The following is a 27,899-nucleotide window of genomic DNA, read 5'->3' on the forward strand; positions in this document are numbered from 1 at the left end:
TTTCTCTTAATACATGATGAGTAATACCAATTCTGGTCCTTGTTTGCAAACATCAAAAATAACTGACTAATTAAAGCAGAAAAGGAATTTATTATAAGGATACAGGTGCTTCTGGTCAGGATGTATAACATCATGAGACCACTTCTCCCACCCTAACAAAGAGAACAAGGCAGACAAATTATAAAATTATGGATTTTTTTTCCACTAGAGAGCTGAAGATAAAAAGATACATAGTTGGATCAAAGTACCAAAAAGAAATAACCTTCCTTAGGAGAGAAGAAACCCAAATCCATGGCCACAGGAGGAGGAGCAAACTCACTGTAAACATAAGTAAAGGAGAAACTAGCTAAATTTTCAATAAACGCTTTATAGCCTCATGTGGCTGTCATGAAGGGGGTCCCAGGAGAGTGTGCTCAATCACCAATTTTATCAGAGCTTTCACTGAACACATGTATAGCTAACTGAAGAATAGAAGCTGAGCAGAGAGCAGGGAGATCTTCCTGCACTTGAAGTCTTACAGAGTGCACATGGTGGTGCTCTAAAGCTTGCAGAGAGGGAAAGAAGATAGAGATTTCCTGAAAAGGTGGATCAAGTACACAGCAACTGAAACCTGGGTGCATGACAGGATAGCTGAGAAACATCATCCTCTAAGTCACACATGGCCCTTACCTGAGTGCAAGGCAGTAGCATGTCAAAAGCTAAGAGCACAGCAACAATGTAGAAATAGAGAAGCTCCAAAAGTCAGAAGCCTGGCTGAAGAGAGCCGAGAGAACACCATGGGAACCAAACAAAATCTAGGTGGCATGGAAAGATGGCTACTGGGCTACTGTAAGAAATAAAGAATTACACTGGTTCTCAGATAAACTAGTCCCAATCCTTCTCATAAAACATTTGAAACCTGTAGTGAACTACTGATCTAACTAAAGCTAGCACAAGCCTCAGAGCCAGTTCAACAACAGATCAGACTGCTCCAGCTTCATTATTTGCAGACTGTCATAGGCATGGCACTTCTTATTTTTCAGTAAATAATATTTACAGTCCTTTTACACACAATTTTTAGCATAAAATTAAAAATTATGTGGTATTTGAAAAAGCAGGGTGATGCCATCCATCAATATAACCAATCAATATAATCAACAGTCAATAGAAGTAAACCCAAATATGATCAAAATGTTGGAATTAGTAAATAAAATTTTTAATATAAATATATATTTTTTAAATTTTTTGATTTATTTATTTGAGAGAGAGAAAGAGCACAGTGGGAGAGGGAGAAGCAGACTCCCTGCTTAGCAGAGAGCCTGAAGCGGGGCTCAATCCCAGGACCCTGGGATCATGACGTGAGCTGAAGGCAGACATTTAACTGACTGAACCACCCAGGCAGCCCTATAAATACATTTTTAAAACTAATGGAAAAAGTGGTCAACATATGGATATAATGCAGAACTTCATTCCAGTAGAGCACAGTAATTAAAAAAAGAGGAAATTTTAGGATTTAAAAATATAATAAGTGTAGATTTATTTTATTTTACAGTAGCCTAAAAAGCCAGAAGAAAGGATATGTGAATTCCAAGTCAAATTAATTAAAATTATCCAAACTAAAATAAAAGGAGAAAAAAAATTTTTTAAAAACTGAGAAAAGCATCCAAAACCTGTGATCAAATGTACATGTACTAGATTCCAAGTAGAAGAGGAAGAAAATGTAGCCAAAGAAATATTTGAGGAGATGAATGTCAAGAGAAGTCCAAATTAATGAAAGATAGAATCCACAAATCCCAGACTCAAAAAAAAAAAAAAATGTAGTGGATGTCAAATAGGATAAATATATAGTCAAACATCTGAAAACCAAAGATAGAGATAAAAGCAGATTCCTTCACTCTTATTCCCACTCCCACACACAAACACATGCTACATTCAGGGAAAAAAGCAAGAATACTGATGGCAGACTTCTCATTAGAATCAAGGAAAGGTATAATGACAATGGCATGACATCTTTAAAATGCTGAAGGAAAAAGATAAGCAGTTTCAAGAGAGTGTAGTGCAAATTATTTACATAAGTACTAGGACTCCTCTATTTTATTGGTTCTAAAATCATCTTTCTCAAGCTTCACCAGCCAAGCCCTGTACTTGGTTATCTAGGATTTAATATACCATGTAGCATATCCATCCCAATGATGTCTTTAAAAATTCTACAGACTGCTCAAATCACATTTCAATTTTTGAGGTTAAATTTAAGTTTAAAGTAATTAAATAAGCATTCATTCAATAGAAACAAGTCACAGAGTTACCACCTAAATAAATAAAATGTATATTTAATTTGCTTCAGTAAAAAAAAAAATAAAAATAGAATTCCATTACTGATATATAGCTTGTTTTCAGTTGTTGTAAGAATTCATAAGGGTGGTTATGTGGAAATTACTTTCATGAATATGAGGCATTTTTTTTTCTTTTTTCCTTTGACATACATGAATTAGAACAGTAGAAAATCATACATCCTCAAGCTAAAATCACACATAAGTATTCCCCCTTGCGAGAGGTGTGAGATGGTAGCTAACCCTCCAGCACTGTACTAGTTTAGGTAACACTAGCTACAGTAACAGATAAACCATCAAATCTTAGTGGTGCAACAAAAGTTTATTTCTCACTCACCTACCAGTCCATGTAAACATTTCTAGTCTGATAGAGACCCAGAAACTCAGCCTCCTTTCATTTTGTGGTTCTTCAACATATGATGTTCAGAGTTCATCTGGAAACCAAAAAGGTTGTATGAGGTGATCAAACCTAATCTAAAGAAAAATGGTTTATCACTTCTTTTGTTTCTTTAGTCACTAGGCAATAAGCTAATAGTGGGCATTAATCACTAGGGTTCTAAAATTAGACATTTTGGATAAATTGAAAAACTATTCATGATTACTAGTAGCATAATTCATGAGTAAGTTTACTCTTTGTTCACGTAATTGCCTCTGACATTTTTCCTTGATGAAAAACATACAGCTCTACTAAATAACAGATTTTATCTTTCTCTCATCATTTTCAAATGCATAAGAATTAAGATTCTCTATTAAAATTAATTTTTATGGTGTTCTATGAAAATGGTTCTTTTCTGCTGATTCTAAAGATATTCTTTACTTTAACAATTCCATTTGAAATTTATGGCTCAAAATGTGATGTATCCCATGCCCAATGTAACTTGAATTTATTTCATCATATAGTGGCTTCATCCCAGTTACTCAGGTAACTTCATTTGGACTGAATGCTTATGATTTTAATTACAAAGTAAACAGATACCATGATATCATCACACAAAAATATATAATGGAGATATTTGGTCAAGATAGTACCATAGTTTGTGCTCTGACATACCCCTTTGCTCCAAATACATGTTACTAGTATTTTTTAAAAAGTTGTTTTAAAGAAAGCCAGAAAGTAACACCTAGGTTTAAAAATATGATAAACAAGTCTGTGGTTCAGAAATAGGATAAATACAAAGAGGTGAGCAGGAATAAGCTATAGGCCTGGGTATTTCCTAGTTTAGAAGCACGCAACATTAAGTAGGAGTTTGCTTCTTAATGGTATCAGGGATTTGAACTAGGCATCAAATGGCAATGGTGGGTCTGCCTTCTTCTCTGATAAAGAAGGCTCAAAACACAATACTACTGATCTTTACCTGTAGCTAAGGGTTATAGCAAGCTATAAATCTGGAGAGTCTGAAAGAAGGGAAAACTTTGTGACAAGACATACCCCTTGTTGGATAACTGGATCCATAAGATTTCCACAGTTACCAAGAAGGAGGAAGAAAATATCATCAACTGAAACTAATATCCTAAGACCAATTTCTGTACTGCAGTGCTGAGACCAATGGCGGGAGTCACAAAAGATATAAGGAAGGGGAGACACTGGAAGAGAGAAAGGATAAGAACATAATTAATAAACAAAACATTTTCACTCAAAATTAGCCTGTAATCCAAAGTTCTAGAATATATGAAGAAATACAATTCTAAGAAAGATAGCCCTCCAGATGAAATTAGTATTATAAAACAGTCTAACAAAGACTTCTAATAAAAAGTATGTTAAAGATGATCAAAAGAAAAAAATAAATAAACACCTGTCACTCACTTAAAGCAGGAGTCTGCAAACTAACTTTTGTAAAGTGCCAGGTAGTAAATATTTTTTAGCTTTACTGGTCAAATCTCCTGCTATAGCAGAAAAGTGGACATACAAAATACATAAATGAATGGATTTAACTATTTCAATAAAATTTATTTATATAAAAATAACAGTGAACCAGATAATGGCTATGAAACATAGTTGCATATACCTCATTTAAATAAATGTGAAATTATTTAAAAATGGGTAGAAATGTAATAGGAATTGGTATATATGCAAAAGAAATAAACTAGAAATCCTGAAATTAAAAAATATGATCATTGATATAAAACAATGTTCGAAAAGAAGAATTGATAAATTGCTTTTTAAAACAAAGCAAAAAAAATTACGTATTTAAAACTCATTAAGGTCTTTGCAAAATTTGGGTAAAAAAATTAAAATATTACATAAATTTTAAACTTTTTAAGGAAATAAGCATAATTAAGTAGGAATAGTAAAAACATTTAATAATAATCATTAAAATAATAATAAATGTTTTATAGCTTCCAACCCAGCAGAGGAGGATAAAGGTTAAAGAGTCAATTGGACCATATACAAACATCCTATTCTATCTAGACACATGAAAGCACTGCATTTCCCTTCCCATTTGAAATCAGATATATGTCTTTTGGTCAATGACATGGGAGTGGGAGTGGCCTATGTCACTTGTAGATGACAGCTTAAGAGCTAAGTGGATGTTTGGCATATTTTCTTTTCTCTGCTTCTCTTAGGAAGCATGTATTGAGGTGGAGCCTGCATCAGTTTGGGTTTCTGAGTGACTAAATAAGTCAACACACAATGACCATGTAGAATGAGTTGAGAAATAATCTTGATTTGAAACCACCAAAAATTTAGGCTTTGTTATTCTAGTATTCCAGTATCCCAAGCTTTTCCTGACAGGTAGCCTCTAGCTCTTAAATTGAAACCATGAAATGGGAAAATTAAAGATGAAGAAAGAAGGCTGGCAAACAGAAAATAATGCAATCATAAATATATTATAAATCACAATAAAGGTAAATAGATTAAGTCTGTCCATTAAAAGATTTGTTGGAATAGATTAAAAATTATATGCTTTTAAAAGATACACTTTAAAAGCACACACAATCACAGCATACTAGTTCAAGTTTTCCAAGAAAGACACTAAGACAGTATTAAATGTGTAGGAAATTTTTTGGAGAAAATGTCTGTGAGGACAAAAGGAAAAGGTGGGAACAAAGTAGGAGCCTTCTGACTGTGATGTAGGTCTGAACCCTATGAAGGACAGAGGAAAGGAAGGATGGAGTAGGAAGAGTCTTGAACTGAGCAGTTCCAGTAAATTTTTTGACACTCTAATCTGGAGTCCTTGAGTCAAAGTCACCTGGTTGAGGAATCTATGTATCCCAGAAATGGGCCTGCATTAGTTATCTTGATATGCTCAGTCTTTGACTGAGGAAAGTGTTGCCTCCTCATGAATATGGTATTGAATTCAGAAGACCAGAAGCCAGGGCACCTGCTTCCTGATGAGGAAATCTGAGATATGCATTTTTATGGCTACTTCAGGCAGACAGTTATATATAAAGTAATGAGAAATTCCTATTAAGCTAAACCTAAAACAAAAGAAAGCAGCATAAGAACAGTTATATCAGACAAAATAGCAGCTAAAAGCATTTAAAGGAATAAAGTAAGTAAGAATAAAAAGTCTGTGGTGGCCTGCAGAAGGATGCAGGGGTGGGGTGCAGGGTTTTAGCAAGTTAGTTTGAGAGTGTCAATCCAGCTAAATTGGAACTAGGCTTCCCAGAATTCCCTTCCTTGTATATTTCCAGATTACAGTTGACCTCAGTAGAAATTTGCATAACAGTTGGAACTCAGAAGTTAAGTAATAGCTACTTTTGTGCTCTGCAGCTCAGCTGTTGCAGTGCCTGGCAGTTCCCAGAGCTCCTCTGACTCCTGCTGGGTCTCCTCCTGAGGGTTCTTCAACTGCTATGTCTTTATACACAGTTCTGTGGCCAAAGGCCGCTAGCTTCTCCTACATGTCACCTACATCACCAAACATCAAGGCCAAGGCAGTGAAATACAAACATGGGTTCCAGTTTGTTCACTAGGTTTCCAGCTTGTCCTCCCTGTTCTGTATTGTTCTTGCTCTTCCAACTTCATGTCCACTTGTCCTTCTTAGATGTTCTCTTGTTGCCATCATGTCCAGCATCAGATAAGAGCCACACCAGTGTAAATAACCCAGAAACAACCTGAAGACTGGCAGAAGGGACCCTTCACATCTAATAGAGATGAGGTCACATCAAAGAGGGTAAGAAGGGCAGAGATACTATCAGGAGCTAAAGAGACCCATGGGATGGCCACAGAAGGAAGGGATGCTGTGGATCCAGAGAGGGGAAGGAAAACAGATCCTGGGCCATGGGGACCTGGCACAGGGAAGATGAATCCCTATAACATTTCACTTTGAAAACCAGAGGGGCATAATTTCCAGAGTTCTTACAATCAATGGGGTTTTAACACCTGGAACTTTAAAAATCAGCAGGCTTTGTTCTGGGGACCCTGGAGGACAAGAGTAAACTGAGTCTGTGCCCTTAAAGAGAGAGCACAACAAATAGCCCTGCTGAGATATAGCAGAGAAGCAGCAGTTTGAAAATCACATGGTGTATATAGTAAGGAAATTTATTTACTAATCTCAGAGCATGTGTTGGAGGGGTAGGGATAGTAGAGAGACTTCTCCAGGAACAAAGGAGGTTGTGGGCATCAATTCTCTCCCCCAACTCCCCTACCCTTGACACAAGGAGACCTGTAAGAACCAGCACAGTGTCAACACTCTCAAACTAACTTGCTAAAACTCTGCACCCCACCCCTGCATCCTTCTGCAGGCCTGCCCCCTCCAATATGCCCTTGGTTAGAGCCATCCAAACTGGTATCACAAGGCTGGTAGTGTGCAGACAGCCTCAACAAGTACCAGACCACTCCAAAGTGACTTCTGCCCTGGTGAGAGGGGAAGAGAACCACACACACCAGTCCAACTGCAGCCCCAGCAGCAGGCTGGAAACAAACATCAATTCTGACTGTAGGCCCCACCCACCAACAAAAGCTTCTCAGGGTACAAGACAGAGAAAGTACCCTGAAGTTCAGTGTTATTTCATCTCTTGCAAATGCCTGGTCTGACTTAACTCAAGTGCAAGGTGGCCCCAGACTGGGGCCCACTAACAACGTAGGAACCAAATTCTGCCCACAACAGGTGAAGAGAGCCACTGAGGATGAGTGAACAACAGGCAAAAAAACTCAGCCACAACAGTAGGGTACATGCAACACACATAGAAGAGACTACTGAAGTGCCATGTTCTGGTGAATAGGGGACATTACAATGCGGGGCACTACATGACCTCTTCTTCCTAAAGCCACTGCTTTCAAGAACAGATGACATAGCTGGCTTTCAAAACACAGAGAAACATACAAAGACAGAGAAAATGAGGAGACATGTGAATATGTCCCAGATAAAAGAATGGGGAAAAAATCAAAGTAAGAGACCTAAATAAAATGAAGATATGTAATACACCTGATAGAGAATTTAAACTAGTGGTCATAAAGATACTCACTGGACTTGAGAAAAGAGTGGAGGACCTCAGTGAGTCCCTTAACAAAGAGATAGAAAGCATAAAAAAGAACCAATCAGAAATGAAGAATTCAATAACTGAAATTAAAAATAAACTAGATGGAGGGATGCCTGGGTGGCTCAGTCAGTTAAGCTTCTGACTCATGCTTTCAGCCCAGGTCATGATCTCATGAAACATGAGATCAAGCCCTAAGTCAGGTCTTGCAATCAGCTTGGAGTCTGCTTGAGATTCTCTGTCTCTTCTTCCCCCTGCCCTCTCTCTTGAATAAATAAATAAAATATTTTTTAAAAATTAGAAAATTAAACTAGATGGAATAAAACTAGAAGAAGGAAAAGAATGGGTCAGTGACCTGAAGAGAGTAATGGAAAGCAATCAAGCTTAAGAGGACAGAGAAAAAAAACAATAAAAAATTAAAATGGGCTTAGGCAATCAGCAACATTATTAAGCATAATAACATTCACATTATAGGGATCCCAAAGGAAGAGAGAGACGAGGGGACAGAAAAAAGTATTTGAAGAAATAATAGATGAAACTTCCCAAGTCTGGTGAAGAAAACAGAAGTCCAGATCAGGAAGGCACAGAGAGGCCCCAACAAAATCAACCCAAGAAGGTCCACCCCAAGGCACACAGTAATTAAAATGGCAAAAAGTAGTAATAAGGAGAGAATTTTAAAAGCCAGACAACCAAAAGAAATAAAAGGCATCTAAATTTGTAGAGAAGCAAACCTTTTACTATGTGCAGATGACATGAATGTCTACATAGAAAACTCCAAAGACCTCATCAAAAAACTCAGACCTCATCAATAAATGAACTCAGTAATGTCACAGGATATAAAACCAATATATAATAATCCACTGAATTTCTATACACTAATATGAAGTTACAGAAAGAGGAATTAGGAAATCAATCCCATTTCCAATGACATCAAAGGTAATAAAATACCTAGTAATAAATTAACCCAAGGTGGTGAAAGACCTATACTCTGAACACTATAAAACACTGATGAAAGAAATTAAAGAAGACACCAAGAAATGGAAAGACATTCCAAGCTCATGGACTGGAAGGACAAACATTGCTAAAATATCCATACTACCCAAAACAATCTACAGATTAAATGCAATCCCACCAAGATACAAACATAATTTTTCATAGAACTAGAAAAAATAATTTTAAAATTTGTATGGAATCACAAAAGACTCCAAATAGCCAAAGTAGTCTTGAAAAACAACAAAACTGGGGGTACTACAATCCCAGGTTTCATTATTTAGATATATACACACATACACACTATAGAGCTATCATAGTCAAAACAGTACTGGCACAAAAATGGACACATAGGTCAATGGCATAGAATAGAGATAGAGATCCCAGAAATAAACCCATAATTACAAAAATTTCATACATATATCTATATGATATATATGTGATCTATGATATGATATATATGACATGAGATATATACAGATATCTACAGATATGCATATATATATATAAAACTTTAAAAAGTCAAGATGAAATGGAAAACCACAATAAGGAAAGGAAGTTTATAGAAATTGGATTATTAATAGCTATATTATTATAAGATTTCACAAAGGACCTAAGCCCAGATGATTTTTTAAGGCAACCTTGATTCCAAAGAAAAAAATTATTATTGCTTTATATAAACTGCTCCAGAGAACCACAAGAACAACAACTACAAAGCAACAATCAATACCATAAAGAAACATATGAGAAAAGTAATCTCACATATAAATGTAAAAATACTAAATAAAATATAAGGAAGTGTAATTATACTATTATAAAAAAATATGCCAGGAACAAGGAAAGTTTACCCTAGGTGTCAAGATGGTTCAACATCAGAAAATCTGTTAGTTATAGACTTACAGTAACAAGTAAAGGGAACAATTATACAATCATATAAGTAGATGCTGAAAATATAAATAAGTTGTTAAAAATTACATTTACAATAAAACATTTTAGTAAACTCAAAAGATAAGGCTATGTCCTTACCTTGATAAAGAATATCTATGAAGGGGCACCCTGGGTGGCTTAGTAGGTTAAGCATCTGTCTTCAGCTCATGTCATGATCCCAGGTTCCTAGAATTGAGTCCCACATGGGGATCCTTGCTCAGAGGGAAGCCTGCTCCTACCTCTCCCACTCGCCCTGCTTGAGCTTGCTCTCTTTCTCTCTGTCAAATAAATAAATAAAACCTTTTTTTAAAAAAGCAATGTCTATGAAAAAGCTAAAGTAAGTGTTATCCTTAAATGTGAAACTTTGGAGCATTATTTTAAATCAGAAATAAGATAAATATGATCACCACCACCATTTTATTTAAGATTTTATTGGTAGTCTTAATCACTGTGATAAATAAAAGAAATAAATGATGTAAGATTTAGAAAGACATAACTATCTTTATTTGCAGATGACCTAGTTGCATGTACATGTACAAATAACTTAAAATACCGGCAAGTCAAGAAAGTTTGTTGGTTGTGAGATTAGCATTCAAAATAAATTGCAGCTGAATACCATAACAATAACCACTAAAAATAATATAAAAGAAAACCAGATTCTATTCAAAATAGCATCAAAACCTATAGATGTTAAGGTTCCGCCTAACAAAATGTAGATAAGACTCAAGTGTATGAAGTTTCAATTTCCCCCAAATTCATCTAAAAATCTGACATGATTACAGCCAAAATTCTAGCACATTTTTAAGAAGTTTGACATAGTTCTAAAATGTATTTGGAAAATTAAACAGCCAGGAATAGCTACTATAATTCTGAAGATGAGCATCAAGCAGAGACTTGTCCCATCAGATAGAACTTTCTATATTTATTGTGATTAAGACAGTGATGTAGAAGGCCAAGAATAGGCAAACTAACAAAAGATACAGAACACAAAAATCAGAAATAGACCCAGACATCTATTAAAAATGAATATGCAATATAAGAATCATTACATATTAGTAAAACAATGAATTATCCAATAAATGGTACAAGGATGACAGGTTTTCCTTATGGGAGAAAAATCAGATATCTACTCCTACCACACACAAAAATAAATTTCAGATCTGGAGGAAGCAAGATGATAGAGGAGTAGGAGACTGAAGTATCATTAGGTCCCAGGAGTTCAGCTAAATAGTTATCAAACCATTCTGAACAACTACAGACTCAACAGAAGATAGAAGAGAAGTAGAGCAGCAATTCTAGGAACAGAAAATCGACCACTTTTGGGAAGGTAGGACATGCAGAGAAGTGAGTCTGAAGCAATGGGAAGATAAACTGCTGGGGAAGGGGCTGGCTCCCGCCAAGCAGTGGAGCAGCAGAGCACAAAATTGGAAATTTTAGAAGTCTGTTTCACTGACAGATGTTCCTCCAGAGGCTAAGCGGGAGTGGAGCCTTCATGGGGACAGGGTGCTCAGGACCCAAGGGGTCAGAGAAATACTGGAGGTGTCTCAGTATGGCAGAGTTGCCAGGTATCAGAGTGGGGAAGCTGGCTACAGAGACAGAGATGAGGTGGGGGCTCTCAGCTTGGAGTTACCTTAAACTGTGATCCAAGGCACAGTCGGACTACTGCTCTTTGAGCAGGGACCCCCACAAGTGGCAAGATCCAGAGAGACACGACCCCTTCCTCCTCCAGGAGAAGTGGCGTGACAGCGCACGGCAGGAATCTGTACAGTTTGCAGACTCCAAATGGGGCCATGCACCATAGATAGAAACACTCAGTCACAGGCCAGGTGACCACAGAGTGCAGCCAGAGACCAGGAAGATGGGAAGGATTGACTGCTTTTCTCCGAGGCACACTAAGGAGTGGGCCCCAAGCTCTCGGCTCCTCTGGACCAGAGATTGGGAGGCCGCCATTTTCATTCTCGTCCTCCAGAGCTCTACAGAAAGCATTGAGGAAACAAACACTACTGAGAACAAACTGAGCAGATTATTTAGCCTGGCCCATGGCAAGGGCGGTGAAATTCCGCCTCGGGCAAAGACATTTGAGAATCACTGCAGGCCACTCCTCCAGAAGATCAGCAAGAACATCTAGCCAAGACCAAGTTTACCAATCAACAAGAACTGCGGAACTCCAGAGCTAGGGGAAAGCAACATACAGAATTCATGGCTTTTTCCCATGATCCTTTAGTCTTGCAAAGTTAAATATTTTAATTTTTTTTCTTATTCTATGTTTTGTGACTTCTCCTCTTTCCTCTTTTTACCTTTTTTTAACTATTTCATCTTATCAATAACTTTTTTTAAAAAATCTTTTCAAATTTTCATTGTTATAGTGATATAACAATATAGTTATCCCTTCATGTATTTAACCTTATTTTTTGTATATATAGTGGTTTTTTTCTTTAAAATTTTGGGATATGATTTCTTCTAATAGAACAACATATACCCTAAATCAAGCTCCACCCTGATCACATTCTCTCCTCTTTTTTTTTCTTTCTCCAAACAACTTATCAATTCATTTTTTAGAATCTCTTTTTTAATTTTCATCTTTACAGTCATATTCCATCCCTTCATCATGTTTACCCTTTTTTTTTGAAAATATATATGTTTTTTTATTTCTTTAAAATTTTGGAAGGTAATTTCTTCTAAGAGACCAGAATACATCCAAAATCAAGTGTGTGGCTTAGTTCTATTCACCAAATACACATATAGATATAGATATAGATATAGATATCCATATGTATATGTATATATAGAGATAAATAGATATATATGTAGATATTATATCTATTTGTATATGTATATATGTATATATATGTATTATATATGTATATATAGAGATAAATAGATATAATATCTACATATATATCTATTTATCTCTATATATACATATTTCTTTTTTATTTTTTTAATTTTTTAAATTTTTTCCCCCTTTCTTCTCCACCCAGTTTCAGGTCTCTGATTTGGTTAGCGTATATTTTTCTGGGGTCTTTGCCACCCTTTAAGTATTTTATTCTCTCATTCATACATTCTTATCTGGATAAAAATGACAAGGCAGAAAAACTCACCACAAAAAGAGAATAAGAGGCAGTACCAAGGGCTAGGGACCTAATCAATATGGACATTGATAATACATCAGAACTCGAGTTCAGAATGACGATTATCAAAGTGCTAGCTGGGCTCAAAAAAGGCATCGAAGCTATTAAAGAATCCCTCTCTGGAGAAATAAAATCCCTTTCTGGAGAAATAAAAGAACTAAAATTTAACCAAGCTGCAATCAAAAAAGCTATTAATGAGGTGCAATTAAAATGGAGGCTCTTACTGATAGGATAAATGAGGCAGAAGAGAGAATTAGTAATATAGAAGACCAAATGACAGAGAATAAAGAACCTGAGCAAAAGAGAGTCAAACAACTACTGAACCACAAGGGGAGAATTTGAGAGATAAGTGATACCATAAGATGAAACAATATTAGTGATAAGTATATTGGAGCAAATTATAGCAGAGAATTTCCCTAATATGTAAAGGGAACAAGCATTAAAATCCAGATGGCACAGAGAACCCCTATCAATATCAATAAAATAGGTCCACACCCCATCATCTAATAGTAAAACTTACTAGTCTTAGAGACAAAGATAAAATCCTGAAAGTGGCTTGGGACAAGAGGTCTATAACATACAATGATAGAAATATTAGACTGGCAGCAGACTTATCCACAGAGCCCTGGCAAGCCAGAAAGGACTGGCATGATATATTCAGAGCATTAAATGAAAAAATATGCATCCAAGAATACTATATCCAGCTAGGCTGTCATTGAAAATAAAAGGAGAGATAAAAAGCTTCCAGGACAAACTAAAATTAAAAGAATTTGCAAACACCAAACCAGCCCTACAGGAAATATTAAAAGGGGTCCTCTAAGCAAAGAGAGACTCTAAAAGTAGTAGACCAGAAAGGAACGGAGACTATATAGAGTAACAGACACCTTACAGGCAATACAATGGCACTAAATTAATATCCTTCAATAGTTATCCTGAATGTAAATGGGCTAAATTGCCCCAATCAAAAGACACAGGGTTTCAGAATGGATAAAAAAAAACAAAGAGCCATCAATATGCTATCTGCAAGAAACTCATTTTAGACCCAAAGTCACTTCCAGATTTAAGGTGAGGGGGTGGGAAACTATTTACCATGCTAATGGACATCAAAGAAAGTTGGAATGACAATCCTTATATTAGATAAATTAGATTTTAAGCCAAAGACTATAATAAGAGGAAGGACACTATCATACTTAAAGGGTCTGTCCAACAAGAAGATCTAATAACTTTAAATATCTATGCCCCTAACATCAGAACACCCAATTACACAAACCAATTAATAATAAAATCAAAGAAACATGTCAACAATAATACAATAATACTAGGGGACTTTAACACCCACCTCGCTGAAACAGATCATCTAAGCAAAAGATTAACAAGGAAATAACCGCTTTAAAAAACACACTGGACCAGATAGACATCACAGATATATTTAGAACATTCCATTCCAAAGCAACAGAATACACATTCCCTCTAGAGCATACGGAATATTCTCAAGAATAGATCACATCCCAGGTCACAAATCAGGTCTCAACCAGTACCAAAAGACTGGGATCATTCCCAGCACATTTTCAGACCACATTGCTTTGAAACTAGATCTCAATCACAAGAGGAATGTTAGAAAGAACTCAAATACATGGAGGCTAAAGAGCATCCTACTAAAGAAAAACTGGGCCAACCAGGAAATTAAAGAATTGAAAAAATTCATGGAAACAAATAAAAATGGAAACACAACTGTTCAAAATCTTTGGGACACAACAAAGGCAGTCCTGGGAGGAAAGTATATGGCAATACAAACCTTTCTCAAGAAACAAAAAAGGTCTCAAGTAATCAACCTAACCCTACACCTAAAGGAGCTGGAGAAAGAACAACAAAGAAAGCCTAAACCCAGCAGGAGAAGAAAAATAATCAAGATCAGAGCAGAACTCAATGAAATAGAAGCCAAAAGAACAGTAGAACAAATCAACGAAACTAGGAGCTGGTTCTTTGACAGAATTAATAAGACTGATAAACCCTTGGCCAGACTTACCAAAAAGAAAAGAGAAATGACCCTAATTTATTAATTAATTTTATTAAATCATGAGTGAAAGAGGAGAGATCAAAACCAACACCCAAGAAATACAAACAATTAGAAGAACATGTTATGAGCAACTATACACCAGCAAATTGGACAATATGGAAGAAATGGATGCATTTCTAGAGACATATAAACTACCACAACTGAACCAGGATGAAATAGAAAAACCTGAACAGACACATAACCAGGAAGGAGATTGAAGCAGTCATCAAAAATCTCCCAACAAATAAGAGCCCAGGGGCCAGACAGCATCCCAAGGAAATTCAACCAAACATTTAAAGAAGAATTAATACCTATTCTCCTGAAACCATTCCAAAAAATAGAAATGGAAGGGAAACTTCCAAACTCATTTTATGAGGCCAGCAGCACCTTGATCCCAAAACCAGACAAGGATCCCATCAAAAAAGAATTACAGACCAATATCCTTGATGAACACAGATGCAAAAATTCTCACCAAAATATTAGCCATTGGGATCCAACAGTACATTAAAAGGATTATTCACCATGACCAAGTGGAATTTATTCCAGGGCTGCAAAGTTGGTTCAACATCCACAAATCAATCAATCAATGTGATACAATACATTAATAAAAGAAAGAACAAGAACCATATTATACTCTCAATAGATGCTGAAAAAGCATTTGACAAAAGTACAGCATCCCCTCCTGATCAAAACTCTTCAAAGTGTAGGGATACAGGGCACATACCTCAATATCATCAAAGCCATCTATGAAAAACCCACTGCAAATATCATTCTCAATAGAGAAAAACTGAGAGCTTGGGGCACCCAGGTGGCTCAGTTGGTTTAGCAGCTGCCTTCAGCTCAGGTCATGATTCCAGGGTCCTGGGATCGAGCCCCACATTGGGCTCCCTGCTCAGCGGAGAGCCTGCTTCTCTCTCTCCCCCTCTCCCTGATGCTCTGCTTACTTGTGCTCTCTCTCTAACTCTCTGTCAAATAAATAAAATATTTTAAAAAGACATTAAAAAAAAAAAACAATTGAGAGCTTTCCCACTAAGGTCAGGAACACAGAGGGATGTCCATTATCACCACTGCTATTCAACATAGTACTAGAAACTATAGCATCAGCAGACAACAAAAATTAAAAGCATCCAAATCAGGAAAAAAGTCAAAATCTTACTCTTTGTAGATGATATGATACTTTATGTGGGAAACCCAAAAGACTCCTCTCCAAAAGTGCTAGAACGTATACAGAAATTCAGTAAATTGTCAGGATATAAAATCAATGCACAGTAATCAGTTGCATTTCTATACACCAAAAGCAAGACAGAAGAAAGAGAAATTAAGGAGTCAATCCCATTTACAATTGCACCTAAAACTGTAAGATACCCAGGAATAAACATAACCAAAGAGGCAAAGGACCTGTGCTCAGAAAACTGCAGTACTCATGAAAGAAACTGAGGAAGACACAAAGAAATGGAAAAACATTCCATGCCCATGATTGGAAGAACAAATATTGTGAAAATGTCTATGCTACTCAAAGCAATCTACACCTTTAATGCAATCCCTATCAAAATACCATCAAAGTTTTTCAAATAAATGGAATAAATAATCCTAAAGTTTATATGGAATCAGAAAAGATCCCAAAGAGCCAGAGGAATGTTGAAAAGAAAGTCAAAGTTGGTGGCATCACAATTCCAGACTTCAAGCTCTATCACAAAGCTATAATCATCAAGACAGTATGGTACTGGCACAAAAACAGGCACATAGATCAATGGAACAGAAGAGAGAGCCCAGAAATGGACCCTCAACTCTATGGTCAACTAATCTTCAATGAAGCAGGAAAGAATGTCCAATGGAAAAAAGACAGTCTCTTCAACAAATGGTGTTGGGAAATTTGGACAGCCACATGCAGAAGAGTGAAACTAGACCATTTCCTTATACCACACACAAAAATAGACTCAAAATGGTTGAAATACCTCAATGAGAAAGGAATCCATAAAAATCTCTGAGGAGAACACAGGCAGCAACCTCTTCAACCTCAGCCACAGCAACTTCTTCCTAGAAACATCACCAAAGGCAAGGGAAGCAAGGGCAAAAATGAACTATTGGGACTTCATCAAGGTCAAAATCTTTTGCACAGCAAAGGAAACAGTCAACAAAACCAAAAGACAACTGAAAGAATGGGAGAAGATATCTGCAAATGATATATCAGATAAATGGCTAGTATCCAAAATCTATACAGAACTATCTAACTCAACACTCAAAAAACAAATAATTCAATCAAGAAATGGGCAGAAGATATGAACAGACATTTCTGCAAAGAAGACATCCAAACAGCCAACAGACACATGAAAAAGTGCTCCACATCCCTCAGCATCAGGGAAATACAAATCAAAATCACAGTGAGATACCACCTTGCACCAGTCAGAATGGCTAAAAGTAACGAGTCAGGAAACAGCAGATGTTGGCAAGGATGTGGAGAAAGGGGAACCCTCCTACACTTTGGTGGGAATGCAAGCTGGTGAAGCCACTCTGGAAAACAGCATGGAGTTGAAAATAGAGCTACCCTATTACCCAGCAATCTCACTACTGGGTATTTACCCTAAGGATACAAATGTAGTGTTCCAAAGGGGCACATGCACCCGAATGTTTATAGTAGCTATGTCCACAATATCCAAACTATGGAAAGAACCTAGATGTCCATCAACAAATGAATGGGTAAAGAAGATGTGGTATGTATATGATGGAATACTATGCAGCCATCAAAAAATGAAATCTTGCCATTTGCAATGATGTGGATAGAACTAGAGGGTATTATGCTGAGTGAAATAAGTCAATCAGAGAAAGGCAACTATATGATCTCCCTAATAGGAGAAATTTGAGAGGCAAGGCAGGGGATTGGAGGGGATAGGGAGGGAAAAATGAAACAAAATGGGTTTGAGAGGGACACAAACCATAAGAGACACTTAATTTCACAAAACAAACTGAGGTTTGCTGGGGGGGCAGGGTGTAGGGATAGAGTGGTTAGGTTATGGACATTGGGGAGGGTATGTGTTATGGTGCATACTATGAAATGTGTAAGCCTGATGATTCACAGACCTGTACCCCTTGGGCAAATAATACATTATATGATAATAAAAATAATTTTAAAAAATAAATAAATAAACTTCAAGTTTAATAAATGCCTAAAAGTGAAAACTATAATTTTTAGAATAAAAACATGTAAAAAAAGAACTTTATGAATTCAAAATAGGTGAGAATTCCTTAAATGACACTCAATGAACCAAACTCCCTAAAAGAAAGGTTTGATAAATGTAACAACATTAAAATTAAAATTAAAAATAAAAACATTACTTATGCTCAAAGATATCATGGACACAATGAAAAACAAAGTACACATTGGAATATGAAAATTGCAAAACTTGAGTTGTGCTTTTAGTTTACAAGAAATCAATTCATATCGTATCTGATCTTTTTAATTTAAATGAATAGCTGTACTTGACCCATGGAAATGACATCTCTGCATGACTATTTCCTAATTTTTCTAGTGTCTAAGTCTGTCAAACTTTTATTTCATATATATTTTTAAAAGAACTCTTAAAATCTTCTTAGTTTTATGTCAAAAATATTTGTCATTCTTCCACTGTTGAAAGATTTGTATAGTGTTACCCCGAATAACAACTGTCACTTCTAAAGCATTCAGTAACTGTAAATCAAATAAAATATAATCTACAGGCTTAGCCCTTATGTTAACAACAATGAGTAATGTATCATTGGTAACCTGGGAGCTCTTTGTTGCGCCAGAATTAAGTCAAACAAAGAGAACTTTCACAAGATTTCAGTCTGTTTCTGTGAACTACCATCTTGAGTTGTGTTCTCAGACCCAGGCTCACTTCATCAGAAGTGCACCTTACACTTTCCCTCCTAGCCCTTCTCCTTAATTATTTGGCAGAGATAATTTTTACAGGCCAGTAGTAAGGACTTTTTTTCTTAATTAGCTAGGGAATGGTGTAGCGTTAGGAGCACAGGGAGTCTAAATTACTAGCACTGTTACATTCCCATTTCTAGTACCATATGGTTAAAATATGCTGAAGGGAAAAGCAACATATGGTTTATCTCTTTCACTAGAAATTTTGATTTAATAGTGACATACTTGATAACAGTTTGAAATGGAGGGATAGCATTTGAAGAAGCTTGAGAGAAGTTGTCCTATTAAATTCCATTGACATACCAGTGCAAAAAGGGTCTCATCAAGTGCCCCCCTACTGTCATCATGAGAAGAAATATAGTGTCAGAGAAACTGAGGCATTGGAGACAAGGGAATCCTTCAGAATGCGGTGATTTCTAGCACCCAATGGCATTTATAAAGATGGAGTAACTGAAAGGAACCACCAACCATAACATCTCTAAACTTCCACTGTGCTTCAATTACAACCTGAGTCCGTGGATTAACTATATTCAGTAAATGATTATAAGAATAAACCATGTTCCGTACAATTCAGAATACCCTTTTGTTGCATCTTTGATTGCCTATATAATTATTATAGCACCTGTATGCTTTTTTATGCTAACACAGGTTTTGGATTAGGACTGAAGGAAAGAAATTGCTATTTGTAGGTGTGTGTGCATGCGTGTGTGTGTGTGTGTGTGTGTGTGTGTGTTCATTCATCTGACATTCATCTGTCTGTCTGTAGAGATAGGACCAAGCAGATTTTGAAATCCGACAAACCTAGGTTGAATCCTGCTTCTTCTACTTATTTTTATGACCTGTACAAGTTACTTAGTGAACCCTGGTTTTCTCTTCTGTAAAACAGAATTTATGATGCATGCCAGCAGTAGTAAAAAGAACTAAGTATTGCTTTAGTGTGTAAAGTATAATTAAATGATATAATAATAACAAACTGGTAATGGATTATCAATTTTTCAGTATTTTCAGTATTCTTACAAGTCTTTTAAATTTTTGGCAGTGCCATTATCTGAAAGAACTAAAATATTTCTTTCTACAATTGCATATATACTCTCTTGAAAGAAAATTCCTTAAAATATAATGAACTATTTTGTTTGTTCTCATTATACTAAAAATTTGTGCTCATAATTAAAATGTATTGAAGCTATAAGTAGGTTTAAGGGCTGTTTATATGAATTTTAACCTAGATGTATCCACATCCATCAACAAGAACATAAGATCATAAGGATTTTATGAAATATTGAGCACAATCTTGATTGAAAATCTAGAATCCAGAAAACAGTGGGTTCCAAGTTTAACTTTCTGATAACTTAATCAAAGATGCACACATAATAGATTAGAATGTAAGGTCTTCATCAACAGATTCAAAACTGTTTTAGATGAACCTTATATCATTCATTCAATTAAAAAAAAAGAATAATCAAGATCCAACCAAATTTTAATTACTCCTCTATTTGATCACCAAAGAAAGAAGGCGCTCAGAAGCCAAGAGTCTTCCATCTCCAAATCTTCCCATCACTCCACTGCCTTTCTCCATTTAAGCCTCTTCTGAATTATCAATTCCTCCAAGAACTCAAATCTCTACACAGAAGTAGCAAACTCTCCCTGTCACCCCCTTCTTTAATCACACAGCACTTGGGAATCCCTAAAGTCATTCTTAAATAGACAGATACTTCACTGAACATATTAGCAAATTGTCTAATCACCAGAATAACTCACCAACTAATTAAATATCTTCTGGGTATCTTGTTATTTGCATTGATAACAATGATATTTATTTATTTATATATAAACTATATTTTTAAAAGAAAGAGTACCAATTAACTTGCTCATTATAAGATAAACAATGGTGCTACATGAAAGTTACTTAGTTGTGTTTCTAGTAACTAATAACTCCTTAACTGTATTTCTTTCTCTGTTGAAGGCAATAGTAATTATAAAAACTTAGAAAATCTATTGACTGGACATAAGGATTACTGTGCAAAAGGGCTCCCAAGCCAGCAAGATCAGAAAGGGAAGGCAGTTTCGGGAGAAAAGAAAGATGTAACTGTGAGCAGTAGGAGATGGGAATGAAGGTGCTGAGTGGGGAGAGGGGAATAAAGTAGAAGAAAGTCTTGACAGCATGACACCTTCCCTGGTGCTATTTTATTACTAGAACTTAAGTAAAAGTAAAATATTCAAAGGAAGTAAAAGTGATACAAATTTAAGATGGCCACAAAAGAGTAAAAGGAAATTCTTAGAGAGTCAACTGTAGGTTTTGTTATAATTCAGCAGCCAAAGGCTTGCAAACCCTTGTTTGGTTGGTTCTACCCACTAGCAGGTCTCCATCTGCATACTCCAAAGATTGTACTGATTACTTTTTTTAATTACCTTCCTGGTTGATAAATTAATCGATGATCACGTGATAACTCATTGTTATAATAAGTTCTACTTTTATTTCACTATCACATCATTTTAGAAACTTTTTATTGAGGTATAATATTCATACAAAAAGCACATATATCATAAGCATACTACTTGATGAATGTTCACAAAATAAACACACCTGTGTAACCAGAACCCAGGCTAAGAAACTATACGTTACCAGCACCCCAGAAGCCCTCCTGTACACAAGGGTCTCAATTATGTTGACTTTGAATAGCATGGGTTAGCTTTGCCAATTTTTATGCTTTATATAAATGCACTGATACAGTATGCATTCCTTGAGTGTCTGGCTTTTTTCACTTAATATAAAGTTTGTGAGATTCATCTATACTGTGGTACGTAATAATAGGTCTTTTCATTGCTGTATAGCATGCTGTTATGTGAATATACCAAAATCAATCTTTCTATTTCAATGTTAGGAGCATTTGAGTTTTCATTTGGGGGCTACTATGACAGTATTACTGTGAACATTACATGCCTGTAAAATTACAATGAACTACCACATAAAACAATGTTCCTTGGGAAATAGTATGTTCACATTTTCAACTTAATAAATGTTTATGTGTTATTTTTTATGTACTAGCCTATATTCTCAGTACTTTATAGGTATTTATTTATTTTATTACCCTCTTGACCATCCTATGAGGTAATAATAAATTACTATTCCAATTTAACTGAAGAAATGGAAGCACAAGATAACATAGCTAGTAAATGGCAGAAGCAGAATTTAAGTCCAGGTAGTCTAGCACTACATTCTGTGATTGACTTTTAAAAATCTTTCTAACATGCACTAGTAGATATTGAATATTAGTTCCCTTCATTCCTTGGCACTTGGGCAATGGTGTTTGCTGTGATGGGTGCTTAGAGCTATGGTGCCCAGGGCGCCCTCTGTGAGGGAGACTCTTGGATATTTCTGCCATCAGAACCCTATATTTTTCTTTCCATGGATCCTATATATTGACTTAAACGTTTTCCTTTCCACAGAAACTATTCTGGAACTTCTGAGAAGTTTCAGAATAGTTTCTGCTCCCTGCCCTAAGAAACGCCGCACAGTTTCACAATTTCTCCCTGCATTTCCATAGGCTTTGGGAAACTGTGCTAACAGAATTAGGAGACATACACATGCATCCTTCTCAGGCTAGCCCATCCACAACGGTTTTTCCTTCTCAGGGCAAACTAAGAAACACAGAAGTATATTCTCCTAGTATTTTTCATTCTTTATCCATACCAAAAATTTATTTAGCACATACTAAGGAACTAGAAAGTATTAGGTATCACAGTAAATATAAAACAGACTACAAAAGATTCAGAGATCTTAAAAAGCATACAGGCGAGGAGAAGAAACGAATAGGATTTCATTCTTTAAAGTAAGGCATATGAAGTACATGTACCTTACTTTAAAGAATGAAATCCTATACATTCTTTGGTGCTATTTAGAAGATTTAACACTTACCAAGATATAAACATTAGCCAATCAGAATGTAAGTCATGCAGAGACAATGGCATGGCCATGTGCAGCTTCTGAATAGCAGCCTGGCATGTCAGAGGGACAGGACTGGACAGAAGGCTGTAGCCAGAGCATGGAACACTTCGAATGCCAAGTGACGTGCCTTGACTCTATTCTCTAAGCCCCACAGATGCCACCGAGCCATTCTGAGCATGGTTATGATACAACAGGGCTATGTTTATGGACCTGTTTCTCAGTCCTTTAGCCTACTGGAGACCCAAGGGCACAGAATACAGATTGCTCTTTCTTATTTTGTGACTTTATTTCTCAACAACCCATGACCCAAGCACCGGCATATAATTTTTTCACTCACTATAGCTTTCCCAAAGTCCACAAAGACCAGATATGGTTAGTTGTGTTTGGACATTTGGAATATTGCAGAGTTGTCATCCATCAAGAAGCAGACAGCCAGCTGAGCTTTTGACTTGTGTGTGCCAGAGAACAAATGAAATGAAAAGCTCACAAGGGGATGTACAATATGACTGGAATTTCCCTCTGCCAGCTGGCTGCTCTGACACTTGTGCTTCTTTTCATAATCTTTCCCACTTTTGAAGCTACTAAGTAAGGAAGCAAAGGTTACTCTGGGGGCTAGGCAAATCCCTGTGAGTGAAACAAATGAAGGAATGTGAAAAGATGTCTAAAAGAGACACTTTTTTTGAATTAAATTCCATAAGAAGGTTCTCCTCAGCACCTATTTTTTCTTAAGTTTACCCTTTTGGGACATAGTTTGCTAATTTCTCCCATATGAACTAAGCCCTGTTTCATCCACCAAGGATTCGTTGGCTAAACTTATCAACTTGGCTTATAAAACAGGGTTGAAAAATCTCTTGGCACACAATCTGGAGGGAGGATGGCATGGGGGGAAGAGTGTGAGCACTGGTCCGAGATTGCTTGGGTGTAACTTTTGGCTCTGCAATATGCTGTAAGGTCTCAGAAGGGTGTTTTGTTTTGTTTTTTTGTTTTGTTTTGTTTTTGTAAGATTGTATTTATTTATTTGACAGAGAGAGAGAGCACTAGAAGGGGGAGTAGCAGGCAGAGGGAGAGGGAGAAGCAGGCTCCTCATTGAGGAGGGGAGCCCAATGCAGGGCTCAGTCCTGGCACTGTGGGATCATGACCTGAGCCAAAGGCAGATGCTTAACTGACTGAGCCACCCAGGCACCCCTCAGAAGGGTTTCTTATTGCCATTTTTCTCAACTGCAAAATACCTCATATGTGGTAGTGGAGGTTAAATGACTGTCAGTGTATGGAGAAAAGAACCTGACACATAGTAAGCACACACACATGCAAATGTGAGTTGTTTCATAATTATCATAAATTATTGTAATTACCTTGTGTTTTCCTGTGCCTCTTTCCATTCTTTAATACACTTTTGTTAATGAAGCCTAAGTATCTATAAGCCACAAACTACTAAAGATTCATGTATCTCTCCAAAGCATAAGTCATTAAAACAAACAAACAAAAAACACCTAAAACATATAGAAATGTAACAGAAAGATTTTTGCACATTTTGCACATTTTTCTCCTAAAAAATGACAAGTCTCCATTAAGACCTAATTTTCTGGATAAGCCAGGCTGTTCTGAATGCAAACACATAATAATTCTCTAATCAAAGATATGATAAGATCACTAAAATACATGCTAGCTTATTGAATAAAAGTATTTAATCAATATTATTGATTATCCCTAAAGCAGTAAATGTGAGGGTTTCACATTTAGCTGAACAAGTAACCCTTTCTTCCTCAATGGTCCTCAAGGTGTACTTGTAAAAGTGTTCTGTGCAAAGAGAACCAACTTCCCAGAGGGGGGTGCTGGCCAGTGATGGACTTCATAAACAATATACCCATTATAAAAGGGAAGGTTGCTCAGATGCTAAGGAATGGGAAAACCCATCTATCTGGAAATCACGTGATTTGGATCACAATATTGATTTTTGAGTGACTTTCTTTTGATTATAGTATAACTTCCCTGCTTTTTGCTTTACATTGGTCATCTGTAAGATGGTAAGGATTGAAATGATTTTTCTTTACAATGACCCTGATGTATTTCTAAAGAGTAAAAACAAAATAAAACCGTGAAGTGCTTTGAGTTCCACAAAGCAATCAAGGACTGGTACTAGAGAGTGTATCATGCACATCGACAGATGGCACTCTTTGTTAGATTCAGTAAGATCTGCACAACCAGCTAATTGTTGTGTTATTTAATAAGGAAGTAGGTCAGCAGAAAGCAACAAGCTGGAAAAAAAAAAAAAAAGAAGAAGAAGAAGAAAAAATAGAATGTGTGTGATGATCAATTCTTTGAATTATTCATTCTCATCACTGATTGTTTAATTAATTGGGTAATATGGATACAAAATTCCAAAGTACCCTCCAGAACTCAAGATATTAAGACAACAGTAAGTCTCTCTAGTCTCTCTGGCTTGGAAGGATCCGTCTAAGATAGATAAAGAGTTCTGTCTTAAAAGAAAACCTGACTAGGAGCCCCTGATGAAACTTTTCCTAACCTCTCACTCATTCATTTGAAGTTAAGAAAAATGTGAAAATACAATGCAAGGAGACTAACAGTCTTATGCAAACCAACATCAGGATCTGGGAGGCATCTCCAGCAATCTCAAACAATTGGAAAAGACAGGAAGGTCCCTGAAAGCAGGGTACACTGGGAATTTTAGTTTTCATGCACTACAACTTCAGATGGGCAGAAAAATCTGGAATTGAGGCTTAGGTTTAGGAAGAATTCTGTCATAGGCCAACAAAATTGTCAACTACAACTTATGGTAAGAATTGTGCTAAGAACTGGCATAGCCTAACAGTGGAGAAATGGTGGTACTAAGATCCACTGACATACCACTTGCATAGAAAAAAAGATTGTCTTTTTAAGTGTCTATCTAAGTGAGAGTAGACCAAAAAACAAACAAACAAACAAACAAAAAAAATCCACAACAAATTGAAAATGGTGCAATTGAAGGAAAAGGGAAAAGGAACATAATTCTCAATTCCTATATTAAAAAGCATAATTTTGAAAGTTACTTTATCCACTTTAGAAAGATGTTTGTCATCCTTTATAAGATGCAAGAAAACATTTTCTTTATGAAATAGAAATTGAAAATTAAATAGAGAATGAAAGAAAAAAATGATAAAAGTATGAGACATGACTGATAAGAAAAAGACATACAAAACAATTAAAAACACAAATGTTACTCAGAAATTCCACTCACAGACATGTACCTAACCCTGAAGAGATTCTTTTCTCGCTTATATCTTATAACTGTATTAGGAGTTATATATCTGAATGTTTATCATGTAGTTATTTATAATAGCCAAAATCTAACCATAAATGAATGTCCATCAGCAAAATAAGAGATAAAGAAGTACATTCTTGAATATTTAAAATATCAGTAATTCAATTATATCCACAAAAAAAGCAATATACTCCAGAATTTGCATGAAAGGATCTTAAAGAACAAACTTGAATAGTTTTCTTAGAAAGCAGAAGAAAATAATGAAAAGATGAAAATCCTAAGAAAGGAGATAATAATCATTGAAGACAGAGAACCAAAACTCAAACTGAGAGTTACAGATAATTTTAAGAAAAAGAAAAAACAATCTATTAAAGTAGATGTGATCATAAAAGATATCCCAGAGTAGGGGGAAAAATCAATATTTTACAAGAATACCACCACTAAAACACTTTAGTATTAAAAAGTGTTTACCACACTCAAGGAAGAAATTCATTAAACAGGAAAATGAAATAGAATCACATTGAATTATGTCCCGGAAAAAACCTTAAATTCAATAATTAAGAAAGTTTATTTTAAGCATTCAGGAAGGAAAAGAATTAATGGCTTCTAATAAAATTTAACCACATGCTATTTTAAGACTTTATTTTCCACAAACAAAATTATGTAAATCCATTCAGCAATATCTCTGAATGGAAAAACTGCGAGGGCAAAAGTTGCAAGAGTTATGGTCCTAGAGAATGTGACCTTCAGATAAGAAGGAAACAGAAAGATAGTCTCAGGTTTGCAAGACCTCAGGAAATGAGTGGTCCTCAAAAAGGTCAAAGTTGTGCTCCTACTGACCAAGAGATGAACCTAATGAAGACCTCAAGCACAGAAGTCATGATATACATCAACCAGTACAATAGAAAGGCAATCTCAAGAACTATTGCTAATATTGCTGCAAAACAAAAGGCAAACATAGCAAGGAAAAAATGAATTTAGTGATAATTATATCAATCAAAACTTGTGGATTATAGTAAGGGAAAACAGATGTGAGGAAAAGACAAAGCAAAAATAAATAAAACAACTAAATTCCTCATTTTGTATGGAGTCAAATCTATCTTTTCTTTTATAATACTGATAATTAAAAATATAAATTAATAAGTATAATTTTGAAAAAGCCAAAAGAATTTTTTACACAACTAAAAAACAAATACTAGAGAGTGTAGAAGCTTATGACATAAGTAAAGTTACCAAAAAATTGAAGAAAATCACAAATCAAGATAAAAGAAATGTGAGTAAACATATTAGTTATAATAATAATTTCAGTGATTGAAAATTCCCTAATAGAAGGCAAAAAAACCTCAAATCCAGTTTAAAAACACTGAACTTCATGATATTTGTAAGAGACTCTGAAACAAACTGATACTGAGTGGTTAAAAATAAAGAATGAGCAAATATGCATCAGGCATTCACAAAAGAAAACAGGAAATACTAATTTCAAAAAGGACAAAAGATATTTCTTTTTAAGATTTTATTTATTTAACAGAGAGAGACACAGCAATAGAGAAAACACAAGCAGAGGGAGTGGGAGAGGGAGAAGCAGGCTTCCTGCAGAGCAGGGAGCCAGATGCAGAGCTCCAAGGGGGCCTCGATCCCTGGACCCTGGGATCATGACCTGAGCCAAAGGTCGCTGCTTAACAACTGAGCCACCCAGGTGCCCCCAAAAGGACAAAAGATATTAATGGTGACCAAAGGGTCATTACATATTTATAAAGATACCTATCACAAGGAAAACAATAGTCATTCAACTTTACAAGCAGACTAAGATAAGGTCAATACATATAAAGCAAGGATGTTAGAAAGATTAGAAAAGTGAAAAGAAAAGCATTTTGTTCCAGGACACTTTAACGCATCCTTCCTAGGCCCTGACAAACATACATCTTTTTTAAAGACTTTATTTATTTATTCATG

General features: G+C 35.8%; 1 long non-coding RNA gene across 5 annotated transcripts in view; it reads right to left on the bottom strand.

Annotated features, from left to right (window-relative positions):
• LOC101688523 overlaps positions 1-9,808 on the bottom strand; it is a 186,821-nt gene extending 177,013 nt beyond the window's left edge. For all 5 annotated transcript variants that reach the window (XR_006603454.1, XR_006603452.1, XR_006603450.1 and 2 more), the window contains exons 1-3: positions 9,747-9,808; positions 3,739-3,893; positions 2,647-2,743 (exon numbers count right to left, since the gene is read on the bottom strand). This is a non-coding gene — a long non-coding RNA (uncharacterized LOC101688523). The remainder of the gene's footprint in view (positions 1-2,646; positions 2,744-3,738; positions 3,894-9,746) is intronic.
• Between the last annotated feature and the right edge of the window lie 18,091 nt (positions 9,809-27,899).

This window comes from Mustela putorius, unplaced genomic scaffold (genome assembly GCF_011764305.1).
Source record: "Mustela putorius furo isolate JIRA1106 unplaced genomic scaffold, ASM1176430v1.1 tig00003927_pilon_pilon_pilon, whole genome shotgun sequence".
Classification (NCBI taxonomy): Eukaryota; Metazoa; Chordata; class Mammalia; order Carnivora; family Mustelidae; genus Mustela; species Mustela putorius.